Raw genomic sequence first — 15,270 nt, forward strand, 5'->3', positions numbered from 1 at the left:
AAAGTAACAAGAGTAATGTAGAGTAAAACACATGTGCTTGTTAAAGCCTATAACAAGCTAAGAAGATACCATCTCATGGTAACAGCTGATCGTGTCTGCAAATGCAAAGGAAGAACATGTTTTACCACAACCACTAAAGTGAGAAGATGTGAGTATCTGCTTTTCACAACATTGGGGGAACAATCCAATCTGTATCTACTCTGCTTTGGACTCAAATACTGTAAAAAGACATTGGGGGGAAAACTATTATAAATTATCACTCTGCTATTGAAAACAGACTGAACTGCAAGTTACTGCAGTTCCATGTTCTACTGCAAGGCAGATTCTGCTATGCTTACAGACATCAGAGACCTTAACTTCTCAAAAGCTATAAAATTTCTAAAACTAACTATATCTAGGAAATAAAAGTAGCACAATTAAGCCCTCTGACTAATGTGCAAGGTTATTAGTGCACTATGTCACAGACAGAGTAGCAAGGGCACAAACCAAGAGGACCATCTGCAGAGTACTCCTGCACTAACCCACAGTGTCCATCATCTGCACTTCAACTCTTTTCTCACTTCCAGTCAGTTAGAAAGGAAATAAAGCACAATGGTGATACCTTCAAGACCACATGTCTTTAAAACTTGTTTTTAAAGCATGGGAGGGGAGTGTGTGGCCTTAAGGCATTTCCAAGAGTCAAATATTATTCATCAGCATTCCAAAAAGCTTCCCCACCCGCCCTACCCTTCCGTTGGAAATGTTCAAACACCCACATTTTTCTTGCAACCAGTTGAATGTCTGGAACTGAGACCATAAAAGATGATATGCACTCATACTCAACAACCATCTCCTCATTAAAAAATCATAGTTACCCAGCCAAGCAAGTTAATACATTTCAATCAGATGGTATTGTAGGAAACAATGTAAGAAATTAAAAAACTAAATTGAGGAACCAAGTTAACACAGAACGAAGTAAGAAAAAACAGCAGCTATCCAAATCTTTACCAAAACCAATTCTGATTAAGAGAAGGAAGGGAGGGAGAGAGAGATGGGGGGAAGGTGCAAACACAGAAGCTGTAGAACACGATTGATCTTTTATTATAAAACCTGTGATGAGAAGAATAACCACAACTTTGAGGACATTACTTCAGTCGGTTTTAAGTAAATGATCCCTCCCCTCATTGTGGCACATGTACATGCTGCAAAGAAAAACTACAGAAACAGGCCAAGTAAATAACATTACAGACAAACTGCTGACAACATTTCCATTAAGGACGACAAAAGTAACTTCACACCTTATAAACAGGGTCACTGAACAGTTGTACATTTTAAGTCTACAGCAGGTAAATATATAATAAAAGTAAAGACTGTATTTCCTGCTTTTTCCAATCACTTAAAAACCAGAAATGCTACAATTGTGAACAATATTCTCCTTTATAGAAGGATTACAAATCATTTCAGTGAGAAAAATGTTTAGGAGTTAAATTTTGGCCAAAGACTATGAGTACAGCTTCCTAAAAGGCCAAAAATTAGATTATGTGCTGCAGCAGAGTTTAATTTTAAAATCTGAGTACAGCCAGCAACCTCCTTTCCGGAGAACACCTTAAATGATTCCTTTTATTTTGTTTGCCCTTAAAAACCAGTTCTATCTCCAATTCAGAGCAGTGCAAAGTTCCCATTTGTCTTAAGACCAGTTTTATCAAACTGAACTGTCTCTGGAACATGTCCAGCGCCTATTAGTTTCGGGAAAAGTTTCACTCTGTGTATTTCTTTAAAACACAGATTCTCTATTTTCAATGCACGTTTGAACTTCAGAAACTCTGCTCTGCCTCTACTGATACCAACCAAATCTACATTTCTAACATCATCTAGGATGTGCAGTGTTCACAGAATCACCGAATGGCTTGGAGTGGAAAAGACCTTAAAGATCACATAGTTCCAACTCCTCTGCCAGGGGCAGGAACACCTTTGACTAGACCAGGTTGCTCAGTGCCCCAGCCAATGTGGCTTAAACACTCACAGGGATCTACAACTTCTCTGGGAAACCTATTCCAGTGCCTCACCACCCTCACAGGAAGGAGTTTTCACCCAATATCCAATGTAAACCTACTCTCTCTCAGTTTGAAGCCATTTCCCCTTGACCAGGCCTTACATGCCCATGTAGAAAATCCCCCTAGATCCTTCCTGTGGGCTCCTTTAAGGTACTGGAAGACACCAATTAGGTCACCCTGAAAGCTTCTCCTTTCCAGGCTGAACAATCCCAATTCTCTCAGCCTTTCCTCATGGAGGAAGTGCTTTATCCCTCTAACCATCCTGGTGACCCTCCTCTGGACTCATTTGAATAGGTCAGTGTGTTTGGGGAATGTTATGAATGTTACTAATTGCACAACACAACAGTGTTGTTCCTAAAAAAATAATTCAAGAAGGTGTCTAAGTGAAAAATAAGATAACTGGAATGGTAATTAAATTGCAAGACTTTTTTTTTTATTGCAACTTTCTTGTTTTTTAACCAGAAGATAAATTTGGCCTTCCTACCATCTGTTTGATTTACTAGGAACAAATTATAAAGCTTGATATCCATTTCTTTGATTTTAATTGCAAAGGAAAGAAATCCATTCATCCATAAGGAATGGACAAGGGTTTACCTCAGAAATTACATCAAGACCTGACGAGGTCTTTGCATCTTATAAAAGCTTCTAGGAAGTTTCTAAAGCAGGCCAGAACAGGCTGGCTGGATGTGGTAAGAAAGATGCAAAACCTCTCCTAGTTAACAAAAAAAACAACCACCCCACCAGTCCTTGCCAGGAAGCTGGACAAGTTCGCAACAGCTCTTACAGAAAAGGAAGTTAATTACTTGTTTTCAACAAGTATACACTTGGTTACACTTCCACAGCAAAAGAGAATTATTCTGATGAGAATCACACACTCATAACTTAGATGTTTGCATTGCTGGGTTGGAAGAAGGAACAAGTTCCCTCCCCCACTTAAAATGCAGTTAAGGGAAATCTTGACACTGTAACTATGACATGAATACATATAAAGGAAAAACTGAGCCCTGAAGGAAAGAAATTATTGGTGTGAAAGGCTAAAGAGTCCTGATGTTCCAATCATTCAAATCCACCCATGCAGATATTCTCAAGATATATAAGATATTTTTAATAGACCTTATTAAACCACTGACCTCAACCCACTGATTCAGCCTGTCCAGACCCATGTGCAGAGCCTTCCTACCATCCACAGATCAACACTCCCACTCAACTTGGTGTTGTCTGCATATGAACAATCTGGTAGTAATGCAACTAATTCCTTCAAACAATTATGCCTCATACTCTCTCTTATACTCAGGGCACACACTTTGACAGGGGTAAGACAAGCACCTTTCATTGGGTTTTTACAAAAAATCACAACACAGCTTCTGTGTGGCTGATATGCTGCTGCACTCATATCCAATAAATTCTGCTTGTTCAAAATACTCTGATGTGGGAAACAAATCAAGAAGGAAACAGAGAATGTTGTATTTTCCGTGCAGACTTGGGTCTCATGTCTGAGATTCAAGCATTGCCAGTAAACTAACCCAATCTATAACAGTCATGAGGAACTAGAGGAGACAAGAACAACCAGCAGTCAAGAAACAACTGTGGAGGTGAGGAGTTATTCACCAGCTGACCCCTGATGCTCCCAGGACATCTAACAGCAGGTCTAGCTCACTACTTTTCATCTTACACATTCTGTATCACTATGAAGAATTTGCAGGGTATGAACCTTTCCCATAACTCTCCAGATATTGTTTCCTAATGTCTTATGTAAGCACAGCAGTATCAATTCATTCAGAAATTTCCACAATCCCAGGATTTGTGACAGGCAGCAAATTGCCTGGTACTGTAAAGAGAAAGAAGCAAACACAGAAAATCATGCGGTGGGGGAAAAGAAAGAATTACGGATTCAAAACCTCAAGCTCCCATCAAGAATTTTTTAATACAGATTTGTTTGAAAGCTCCCGCTTCCCAAAAAACACAAAGTAATGCATTCTATTATAAAAATCAATTACACAATACGTCCTAGGAACAAATGGCTACAATAGTGCCAAAAATCTTACAGCCAGCTTTCCAAGAGAAACACCTGGAGGGACTACAGCTTTTCATGTTGTATAGCACAGAATGAATTTTTCATATTTAACTGATTATGGGTAAGTGCCAATACAACTACATCAATAAATATAAGCACCTGTTTAACTCAAAAAAACCCAACAATCAAGCCAACTCTATATTTTATGTATCTTGATTTTTAACCTTCACACTTCACTTGCAATTGCTCCTCAAAAAGCACTGACACTGCTGACTATTGAAAATAGTTTGTGACACCAATTTCCAGAGCCCTTAGTAAATACTCATAGTATCAAATTGTACTGTTCAGAGCAGTAATTTCCAAACAAATCCTACAAGCTACAATTCTATAAGGTTATTTTTATTTTTCTTGAAAACCGGATAGATTGGAAGTCAATCTAGAGTACTTCAGTTAAAGAGTAAGAAATAAAGATGAAGAAAATAAAAATATTTCTAGTCCAGATTGTTCAGCAAAATATCTTAAGTTTTTTTCATATTAATATCTTTTTTTATTTTATGTAAGACAGCAGATAGATCACAAAAATAATAAAACATCCCTACCCCTGCTTATATAGGTAGGATCACAAAAGAGGGTCGAAGGAAAAATTTTGCTCATGTCTAAGGAGCCAGAGGAAATACCATGTTCCCACTAATTCCAATAAGAATTTTATATATATAGATATAAATGCAATATTTGGTTAACATTCTGAATTTGCTACATTCCAGATTTTATATGAAACTTTTAGCACATTTCCCTGAGTCCTTCCAAATATTAGAGACTGTCAACTGAAGAAAGCATTTAAAAATCCCAACAGTTATGCTATTAGCCATGCGAAAATGCTTAATAAGAAATAATAGTGTGGAAAGTCTCTGTTAGAACCCTTCATTTATACTAATTTTCTCTCACTTAAAACTGATTTATATTAGGACCACAAAATCAACCTTATGCATTTGCTGAAATAAAAAAAGTGAACAGAAAATAGCAATGGATAGACACTGGTCATTGTAATTATTTTAATTGATCATATTATTTTTACAAGAAGTGAGTGATGGAAATAGATGCAGGTACACCTCTCATTTCATAAATATGAAATACTTTTGTGTGATAGTATTTTTGTTTGTTTCCTTCTAGAATGCCAGAGGGAAGGCTTAAAAAGAAGATTCTTTTGTATTATACTAGAAATGAACACATCATTTGTCTCATTGACTTTCCAAACTATTCTTTGTATTCTTGCTAAAAATTATCACTATGATGAACAGTCGCTAACAACGTTCCTCAGTTCTAGTCATTGTGTCACTGATGGATGATATCACTTGATCGTGGATGGATTTCATTATTTGTAGCTTTCCATCATTGTTATTAAGGGATCTGGATTTCCTTTCAGCACATCAGGAAGTTTCTGGCAGATATTATTAGCACAGCTGAGAGACAAAGTGCAAATAACCAACTCCAACAGTGAGACAGAGAGAGCACCACGTGTGAGCTTCCCCACACCCAGGGACAATCCACTCAAGCTCGGGGTCTGTTCATTGCTGGGCACAAAAAGTGACAGGGATAAGGCAAAATAAAATAAGAATGGGTTGGATCTTTCTACATTTAATATACAGAAGAAAGTTTTTACCCACAACAAAAAAGTAAAACCAACAAAAAAGGAAAGAGTTTGCTTGTTCTTGGAGTGTTTCAGGATTCTTTTCTCAGTGTAAAGTCCTATGGTATCTGAAAGCAACACGGAAATGAAATCTGCTTGAAGGCAAAAGTGATTCTTATTAAATCTCTGTGAAGAAAGAGCAGCATCACAAACCAAACCAAGCCTCAAGAACGCTCTCGTTTTTCAAGCATTCCTATCACAAATACTTCATCTGAAGAATGAGCAAACTCCACATATATCCCTGAATCATTCAGGAAATCCCAAACATTACTGGAGGAGAGAGTGCTATAAATCCCTGATATTTCCAAGAAAAAATAAATAAAAAGGTAAAGCTCAGGTTTTTTTTAAAAAATATCAGAACTTCTTAGATCATAAAAGAGGCACAGATCCAATTCTTTTAAATTTTCAGTTCATATCTATTATACTCTTGCTCCTTGTACCAACTATAAATGTGGGAGCAAACAAGAACATTACCCAATTCACATGTGATCTAATTTTTGCCTATGTGCAATATAACCCATAATTCTTGCTTTTAAGAATTGGTACTCAAAAATCCATTTTCTGAAGTCTTTCATGTTACTTACAAGAACGGTGCAGAATGGTGCAAATTCAACACTGTCAAGTCTATTCTGATTTTCTACATCCCTGCTAAAATGCATTATTTCTATTGTGCCTTTATCCTTTATACAAATGCACGCTCACCTTAAAAATGTTTCAGGCAGCAGAATTTTAACAAATTAGTCCTACTCTCATCCATTACCTGTTTTTCTTATTTTTGTCATCTATAAACAGTACATAAACTGATATAAATTGCATGCTTATTTCCTTGGTTTACTCTGAGCAGCAGACACACAACCCTCCTCCTTTGTGTGCCTCCATCAATAAGGTATCTGTTGTGCTTTTGCACAAAGAACAAAGATGCCTTTATCAATTCTCAGAAGTCTGTAGGACAAACCATTCATGTTGTCAAACCCCCTAAAACACTCCCAGCAAATAACGAAATCCACCAGTGACAAATGTCAACATACTAATTTGTAAAATACAGAACAAAAGGAACATTCAGAAGAGGTGCTTCATTTCATGTTATATCAGCCCTTCAATTTGTAACAACTTCATGGCAGCCCACAGATAATGCAACATTAGAACAGAAGAGCACTATGATTATTAAAACTAAAACAATCTACTCTTCTTATAATAAATGCTAAGAAGTTCCACAAAACTGTAAACAAAATCTTTTGGAAACATCAGCCTCCTTGTCATGCATTCATTTTCCTCCTTTTTGGAATATTATTTACAAGTAAAATATTACACACAAACACTGATTCTCTTACACACACAATCCCATTTATTGTTCTGATGGAAAAATAAGATTAAATTACATTATATCCAGTGAAAGAAGAGCTTCAGTGTGCCTCAGCAATACTTTATCATTTATACAGGACATCCAGCTATTATTGTCAAATCATATAGCAAGGGCATGGTTTAACTTGAAGTAGCCAGTGTGCATGTGAATTACTTCATTCATCATATAAAGACATTGAGTTGTTATTACTGAAGCACATATCAAGGGATGGTGTGACTGGAAACAGCATAACTGAGAACTGTGATCAACTGATATAATAGGAAGTATCACACACTAATGAACTTTCACTCTGTTTCATCTTCTATCAACTCATCTTTTCATACACCTCCAAATTTGTTTCAGATCACCACAAGGACTAAACAAATATTTTCCCTGTTGTCCAGGACGCTGATGCAGAACACATTTACTTCTTCTCTTTGAAGATACCAAAAAGAAGCAAACACCTTTATATTCTATAAACATCGACTGCATCCAACATTTCTTAGATTTCCAACAGTGGCCTGATGACCTGTGCTTTGTGAATTCATCCAATCCACTTGAATATAGAATGGCAGTTCTGAAATTGTTAATTGATAATGCCAAGTTCTGTATTTGGCAAACTGCTAACGCTAACACAGATTCTATTAGCAAGTATTTTTCCAAGTCCAAAAGAATACAGGTGGTTTCCCACCTTGCAAGACCACAGAAACTAAACTACCATGGGTCAAAAGACACTCATTTTGAGGTGTTTTTGTTTAGTTGCTGTGTTGTTGGGGTTTTTTTAAATCACTGAGGAAATTAAATTTTAAAATAAGCAGAGAATTTATGATTGCTTCCCACATACTGTCCTGACAACAGTTCTGCTAATAGACTAAACACTCCCTCTTTTTGTGAGACCATGCATTCATATTTGCATGTGGATATTGACCTCTCACACAACATGACCCTATTCCAAAATTTCTAACAATACCAAAGAGAATTAAGTTTCCAGTTAAAATCCAGTTAATAACAGTTATTGGTTGGATACTTCCCTGAAGAGTCAGTTGGGTCTATGTCTTGCCAAATGGTTAAAATTTGTTTCTACATATTCTTGCCAGCACCGATCAATTTGTTTGAAACCTCCAATGGTATTTGGCATTTACATCAGTTTAGATTTATTAACCTGAAGATCAAAAAGTTGTGTAAAGTGTATAATTTTTCAGAAAGTACAGACCAAAGTTTCCAAATAGGTAGCAATTTTACAGCCCAGTCCAGTCCCACTGCTGTAAATCTAGTCAATCTCCACAAACAGTGTTATTTCTTTACCTTTTTAGTGTTAGCAGAATTTAATGTCAAGTGGGACAACACTCCTTGAGATTCGCTTCAATTAAGAGTATATCTCTGGCACAGTGTATGTACGTGCTTGGCTGCATCTCAAATTTTAGTATACTTGGCAGTTTCAACTTAGAAAACACCTAAAAAGATGAATTTCATCCTGAGGTTATATCCCAGAGGTTATATGCCAAACCTCTGCTCTGTCATGTCCTCACCACCTGCTGGCCAAGTCACTGGTAGAAACAAGAAGCTGTTCCTCTCTCCATGGCCTGACCCCACAGGGTCTCTCAGGGTGTTTCTGAGGTGCTCAATTCCAGATTCTGGAGATAAAAGCTCTTCAGCGACAGCAACACACCCCTCACTCCTGCCAGCAGCCATCACTCCATAGCTGTAACTCCAGGGGCCAAATTTAGTTAACTGAGCAACCATTGCAAATTATTCCAGTTACACAGACATACACAGACAGGATGGAGCTGTTTCTTCTCAGAAAGAGAACAAACACCTCTGAGGCTGCAGTGCCTTTCCTGGGAACTCAAAGAATTTGCATTTACATGTGGGCACTGTTGTATTAACTCAGATCAACTGGCAAAGCAAAAACTTAAGCTTCGAGAGAAAAATAACATATCTAACCTGCAGTACCAGACAGCAGAGTAACACCAGCACCTGTTCAAAATCAGAGACCTGTTTCTCAAATATTATAAAGAAAAGAAGTAAACAGCTATTAAGCAGAGACTTGGTTTAGATAAACAATAAAAGGATGTGTCCACTGTGTTTTTTAATAAAAAGTTGTTTAGTTCATAAAGACAATTTGTTGAATTCTACTTTCTCTGCCAATAGATCTCTTCTCAGAAAATTATGCAAAGCTAAGATTTTACAAATACTGTAGACCTATAGCACAGTTTCATTTATATTATTTTATTTAATGCTAAAATAGAGAGAAATGTGAGAAAGTGGCTAGCTATGATTTATAATATGTCTCACATTTCAGTCAGGTCAAGAATAGAAAAAAAGATCAGTGTGCTAAGAGTTTATAAACATGAAGTATTTATTCCTGTATCAATATGGAATAGTAAAAGCAAAATCTTATCAGAATGAAAAGGAACAAGCTGGTACACTAAAAAAATTTTAATGTAATAACAGACTTTTAAAAATCTGATATTGTATCATTAACTTCACAACCAGATTACAGCACAACAACATTACATTCAGATCTGGATGATTTGTGCTTGACTATATCTGGCTATGTAAGAGATATAAGGTAGAGGGCAACCTTTCTAGCACATCTATACATCAACTGATACCGTTTAATTCAAGGTTTGTTTTTAGTTTATTTTTTATCCAAAGGAAAGTTAAATTTATCAACTCATTGGGAATGATCACAGATTAATCTCTTTCCCTTTTTAAGTGCCAAGGTCAACATCTTAAGAATGCCTTGCATTTTCAGACATAGTATGTTAGATTAAAATATCTAAAACTATGTGTATATTTTTAGCCATTCCAGCCACATGTCTCTATTCAGGTATTTCTCTGGTTTCTATACTCTTGGGTTCTAAGCACTGATCCATATGTTCCGCATGTTATTTTCTACTTTCAAGGTGGTTATTACTGGAAAGGTATTTTTTGTTTTGACAGATTCAGCATTCTTGTTGAGCAGTAAGCTACACTGTTCAGAATATCATTTTACATAGGAGTTCAAACATGTCCATTTTAGGTCAAATTATTACAACAGTCCACAATTAAAAACCAATAAACAAATGCAGCTGGCACAAAATAACAACAAACTCCCTTCTTTACGTTCATAAAGGATCATATTTAAGACAATATAAGACTAAAGACACAGACAAAAGCAAAAAAATTATTTGCTTTCAGATGCAGGAAAATATGAATAATTCCTGCATTACACTCCTTAAGTGCTGCATTAATAATCAATTTTGATTGTAAATATAACAAACTTAGATAGTGCATTTCAGTCTTATTATGCAGATATTAAGAAGTTCCTATGCCAGGAAATGCCAGACATTGTTAAGGATTTGTCAATTTGTTGAATTCTATTTAAAAATAGCACCCAGACTCTGTCTCTAGTGTCAAACAAGTGAAAAATACCTCAGAAAAGGGAAATCTGTCTTTTGTGCTAAGTAAACTACCACTACTATTAACCATTGGAAAAGTTCTCTGTACATATCTATGCACATTTCTACAAAAAGGTGCCACCCACCTTCTCAGGTTTAAATTGAAAACACAACCACTTTTCATCAAAAGAATAGTTTCAAGGTGTCTAGAATGTACTACCCAACCTTGCATAGTACAGTTTCACACCAAATATGCAATGTATTCAATATCTTATATTTAGCACTAATTCACTGCACACACAATGGCTGTGAGGCACATGTATGAAAACAAAAGTACAATGCAGAGTTACCTTAGGACACCCCTTTATGATTTAGCTTTATAAACCTATACAGTGCAACTAAACACTAAACCCAACAATTCACCATTAAAGTCACTTTCTAGAGGGGTTCTTGTTATACCATTGAGTGACCCATGAGGGTATTGGTGGCAGTTTTATGCTCTGTTACACAAGGAATAAGATTTGTATCAATATGTCCTAAGAGCTTTGGTCAGCTTTTGCAGCACTTCCCACGTGAATATTAATTAAGCACTAAAAAGACAATGCTATCATAATGAAAATATGTAATTGATAAGAAAAACTAATAAAATACACATAACTTTCAACTGACTATTGCTGGAATAGCAATTAAGATAGATTACAAAGACTTGCATTGGGAAAACATGCTTTTTTTCATAGTTATACAACTTAAAAAAAAATGTTTGTGTTAACTGCAGAATATAAAAACTCACTTTAATTAAGCTTTAAAGCAATGCTAACAAACAAATATAAATCATAAAATAAAACCAGACTGCCATAAGATTCGTGATCTCATCATCTTTTAGCAGTCTTTACATGTTTGAGAAAATCATTTCTGAAAATACACAGTATATAAACAAAAGCTCACAACTGAACAGCATTGGTTTAAGTATCATAAACACAAAGTTCTGGAAAGTTTTCCTCAGGCCTTACCATCTAAATAAACCACATGTGTAAGCAGGACTAATTCTGTTGTCTTAAAGTTGTACAATTTGGGACTACTTTGACCAGATTTCAGTTGAGTTAATCTACTAATAACAACAAAACAAAGCAAATTTGTATTCTGCACAGTTTTACACATCATACTAGATTAAGCCATGTGGCTAACATCTGTTACACATTGTTTCTTTTTTGATCTTTCTTCCAGGGAAAAAGCAGAAGCAAAGATGTTTCTTGTTTTGATAGGGTTTGGGGGTGTTACACATCAATATCTATATCTATATCAATATCTATCTATATATATATATATATACTAATATATTCAGTGTTAAATACTTATGCTAAGCAAGCACGGGCAACAACATTCCTCTTACACCTGCCAGCAAGGTGATACGGTGCATTGTTTCCTATTTCCTGAAGTTCATGTGGCAAAATCGGAGCAACCTCACCGACATTTAACTCCCTCCTTGCAGCGCTCCTCAATTTTGCCCTGTGTTGCAGATCACCACAGGTTTCCCCATGGTCTTTCCTACATAGTCTTTCAGGATTTTGTGCCTGTATGACAGAGATGCTGAAAGCCTTGAACTGTAACCTGAATTCTGTGGGAAGCTAAGCTAACCAGAAAAGGTCTGGTATGTCCTCAAAAGAGATTCTCCTGCTCAAGGACATACACTAAGCCCCCTGTTTTACTCCCTATGAATGCTTGGCATGCAGGTGGATCACACTGGCCAGCCAGGAGGTCACAGAGGTGTGAACAGCTGGAAGACAGCCTTCACCTGTTGGGATAGGATGATGTCTCCAGGCCAGCCAAGAAATCATTTCAGCCTTGATGGAAAACGCTTTCCAGCAGACAACACAGCATCAGCAAGGAGTGAAGAGCTAAACGACAAAGTGACAGCCAAAACACATAAAAAAACAAAAGGAATGTCTGTCTTACTCCAAACTTTCTGAAATCTCTCTCTGCCTCAGACAGCTTAAAGCTGCATCTGTCAGCTGTTCTCAAAGCACCAGTCAGTCTCACCCAGAAACCAATTTAGGAAGGTACCCACAACTGATTTGGTAGACCCTGCTCTTAAGGACAAAGATATAAGGAAGGGGGAGTTAGGAAGAAACTGAAAACTGCTTTGCACACCCTGGACTTGAGCAACAAAAACTCAGGAGCTCTGATGTACGAGCTTTTACGTAACTGATACTAGAGCAAAATTCTAAGTTACCAGTTTCTCAGATCAAGGTTACTTGGCTTAAGCAATGGATCAAATATATGTGATGTGTCTAGCTCCTGCTGATGTGTACTCAAAAGAGGTTTAATCATATCAAGCTGCTCTCAGGGAACAGACACTGCTCCAGAGTTTTACTAATCTAATTCTGCTACATCCTGCTCTCATGGCAAAAGTCTTTCTTTCTATAATCATCCCATGCTTCTTAGACATGGGGATGATATCAACATGTAGTTTTTTATTAAATTTCCAGTTCAACACCTTTTGCCTATGGTCTTGCATCCACACACTGACCTCTGCAAGAGTTCCAGTTAGTTGGAGGCAAACATAGTTAAGTCTTGTGGTCAGCAAAGCTGATTTGATTGTTGTCAAGCAAGAGGCTTTACAAGTATTACTGGCTCACCACAACCAGGTTGTTGTGCTGGTTAACATTTACTCACACGTTCCATTATGGTTCCTTCTGTATTGCCTGGATCTTCCTGGTCCTCACAGGCTCCTGAGTAGGCCTGTTTGACTCACTGGTATATTCTCCAGACAGGAAGTCTGTGTACTCTGTTCATCAGCATCTTTATCTTGCTGAGAAAAAGGCACAGGATTCAGAATGGCTCTGTACCTCCTCCATGTCTCTCTATTCCTCCACGTGCCTCACATACCTGCAGCTTACAGGACTGTTACTGGCTTACATGTCCCCCTGAAAACTCTCCTGGTCTCTGCTCGTAGCCTAGCCCAAATTTAACACTATAGCAGCAAGTTGTCATGAGGTTTACTTTTTAACAAAACTTCTGTGAAAGAATGTCACTAGGAGAGCAAAAACTGAGCCACAGACGATAACACCATCTTAGTGTCTGATTTTTGGCAGGAGTATTGCTGAGTGCTTCACTACGGTGAACGTGAACGAATTGAGAATGAGTGGGAATGCTTGGGTGTGGTAGGAGACCACAGAAGAACACAAGACAAGGCTCTCAGTCCTGTGTTAATGGCATACAATTTAGCAGGTCATCAAGACTCCAGTTTACCCAGGCTTCAAAAGCACATGCAAATCCAGAGACAAGGAGCAGTGATCAAAGCCTGACCACTCACAAAGGGGAAAATGATGAAAGCACTGACAACCTCTGCTCCAAAAAGGCAACCTGCACATGGTTGCCAAGCTGAGAAAAACCCAGGAGACATCAGGACATGTTTCATGTCCTTCATGTCACAGTAACTGATCCAGAGCCTAACATCTGGACAGAAATATCATAGTCCCAGACCACTGGACAGACTTCTTGGACACCACACATATTCTGGTGCTCAAGCGTGATATTGGGCAGGTGAAATCTACTTTGTTTAAGGCTTTATTTTAGATAAAATCACCTTTCTCACCTATAAGATCTCTTCATCAATGTTTGCTACATTGTCACTATGTGTAAATAGTACAGTAAAACAGTATTCCACATAGTTTGTATCCTAACTACTTGGTGCAGTTTGATAAGACAGTTTACTGCTGAGGATGACAATGGTTATGCTCCCATTAGTGTTTTCTTTAGGACCATTAGTACGTTACTAAAGCAAATCCTACAGTCATTCACACATTCCAATCTGGTTCAGCTACCAGGGAGATTTTGCTGCAGGCAACCTGCATTGTTTCCTGTGGAAACTGGAGAGCTGTTCCAGCTGTGCACGATTTCACTCCAACAGGAACATAAGAATGTGAAAAAATAAGCACTCTTCTAAACAGCTTCAGTGCTTAGGAAGGAACATTTAGCTCAAGGGACCACACTAAATCAACTACAAAGTACATCTCTCCTACTGTAGAGACTTCAGATGTAGAAGTCTCCATGCTGACTACATCAAACTATTTATTCATCCAATACATTGGCACTATATTACCTGTTAACACAGTCAACTCCAGTAACAGTATGGGGGGGTTAAGACTATTTTTTGTCTAAGTTTTACTGTTCTTGATTTTTTTTTGTTCAGGCACAAATACAAAGACACATTCAGAAGCATTTCTAAAGTTATTGATTTGTCTCTAAGCATGCTGATCTCTAAACTAGAAATTAGCTCAGCACTGTCACTGTGAAAATTTAGCTTTTGAGCCTGATTTCGATGCAAAACAGGTACATCATGTGTTTACTAGCTGGGCTGACTTAAAGAAACCTATAATGAGAACTCACGTTGCTGTACTAAATTTCTTAGGTTTACAGGCCTCCATGACAAAACATCTGTGACTTAAGTCAGCACCCATGGAGTTTATTTTAATGAAAACATCCAAAGCACTACTAAATACATCCCTTCTTGTCTTATTACTGATAAAAAAAAATCAAAAGAGAAGACCAGCCAATCCTCTCAACACACACACACACAAAATAACAGAGAAGGACCATAAGATCTTTCCACAGTTGCTAGACCAAGTGTTTCCTATAGCATCTACCAAAAATGTGCATTTTGCTGAAAATGTAACACTGCCCAAGCTGTTCTTAGCAGTTCTGCCACCCATTATGCCTTGTAAACAAACAATGTTTCATCTAAAAATAAAAAACTTTCTCGTGGAGGGTGTAGTAAACCACCTAAATGCTCATATCCAAACGTTCTTGCC

The 15,270-nt window shown here is 37.3% G+C and overlaps 1 protein-coding gene across 6 annotated transcripts in view; it reads right to left on the minus strand.

The window, feature by feature from the left end:
- Positions 1 to 15,270, minus strand: part of AOPEP (aminopeptidase O (putative)) — a 151,887-nt gene that overhangs the window by 104,934 nt on the left and 31,683 nt on the right. The gene's annotated exons all lie outside the window — the stretch shown is intronic.

Source organism: Manacus vitellinus, unplaced genomic scaffold (assembly GCF_001715985.3).
Source record: "Manacus vitellinus isolate BGI_N305 unplaced genomic scaffold, ASM171598v3 scaffold_9_pilon, whole genome shotgun sequence".
NCBI classification, from domain to species: Eukaryota; Metazoa; Chordata; class Aves; order Passeriformes; family Pipridae; genus Manacus; species Manacus vitellinus.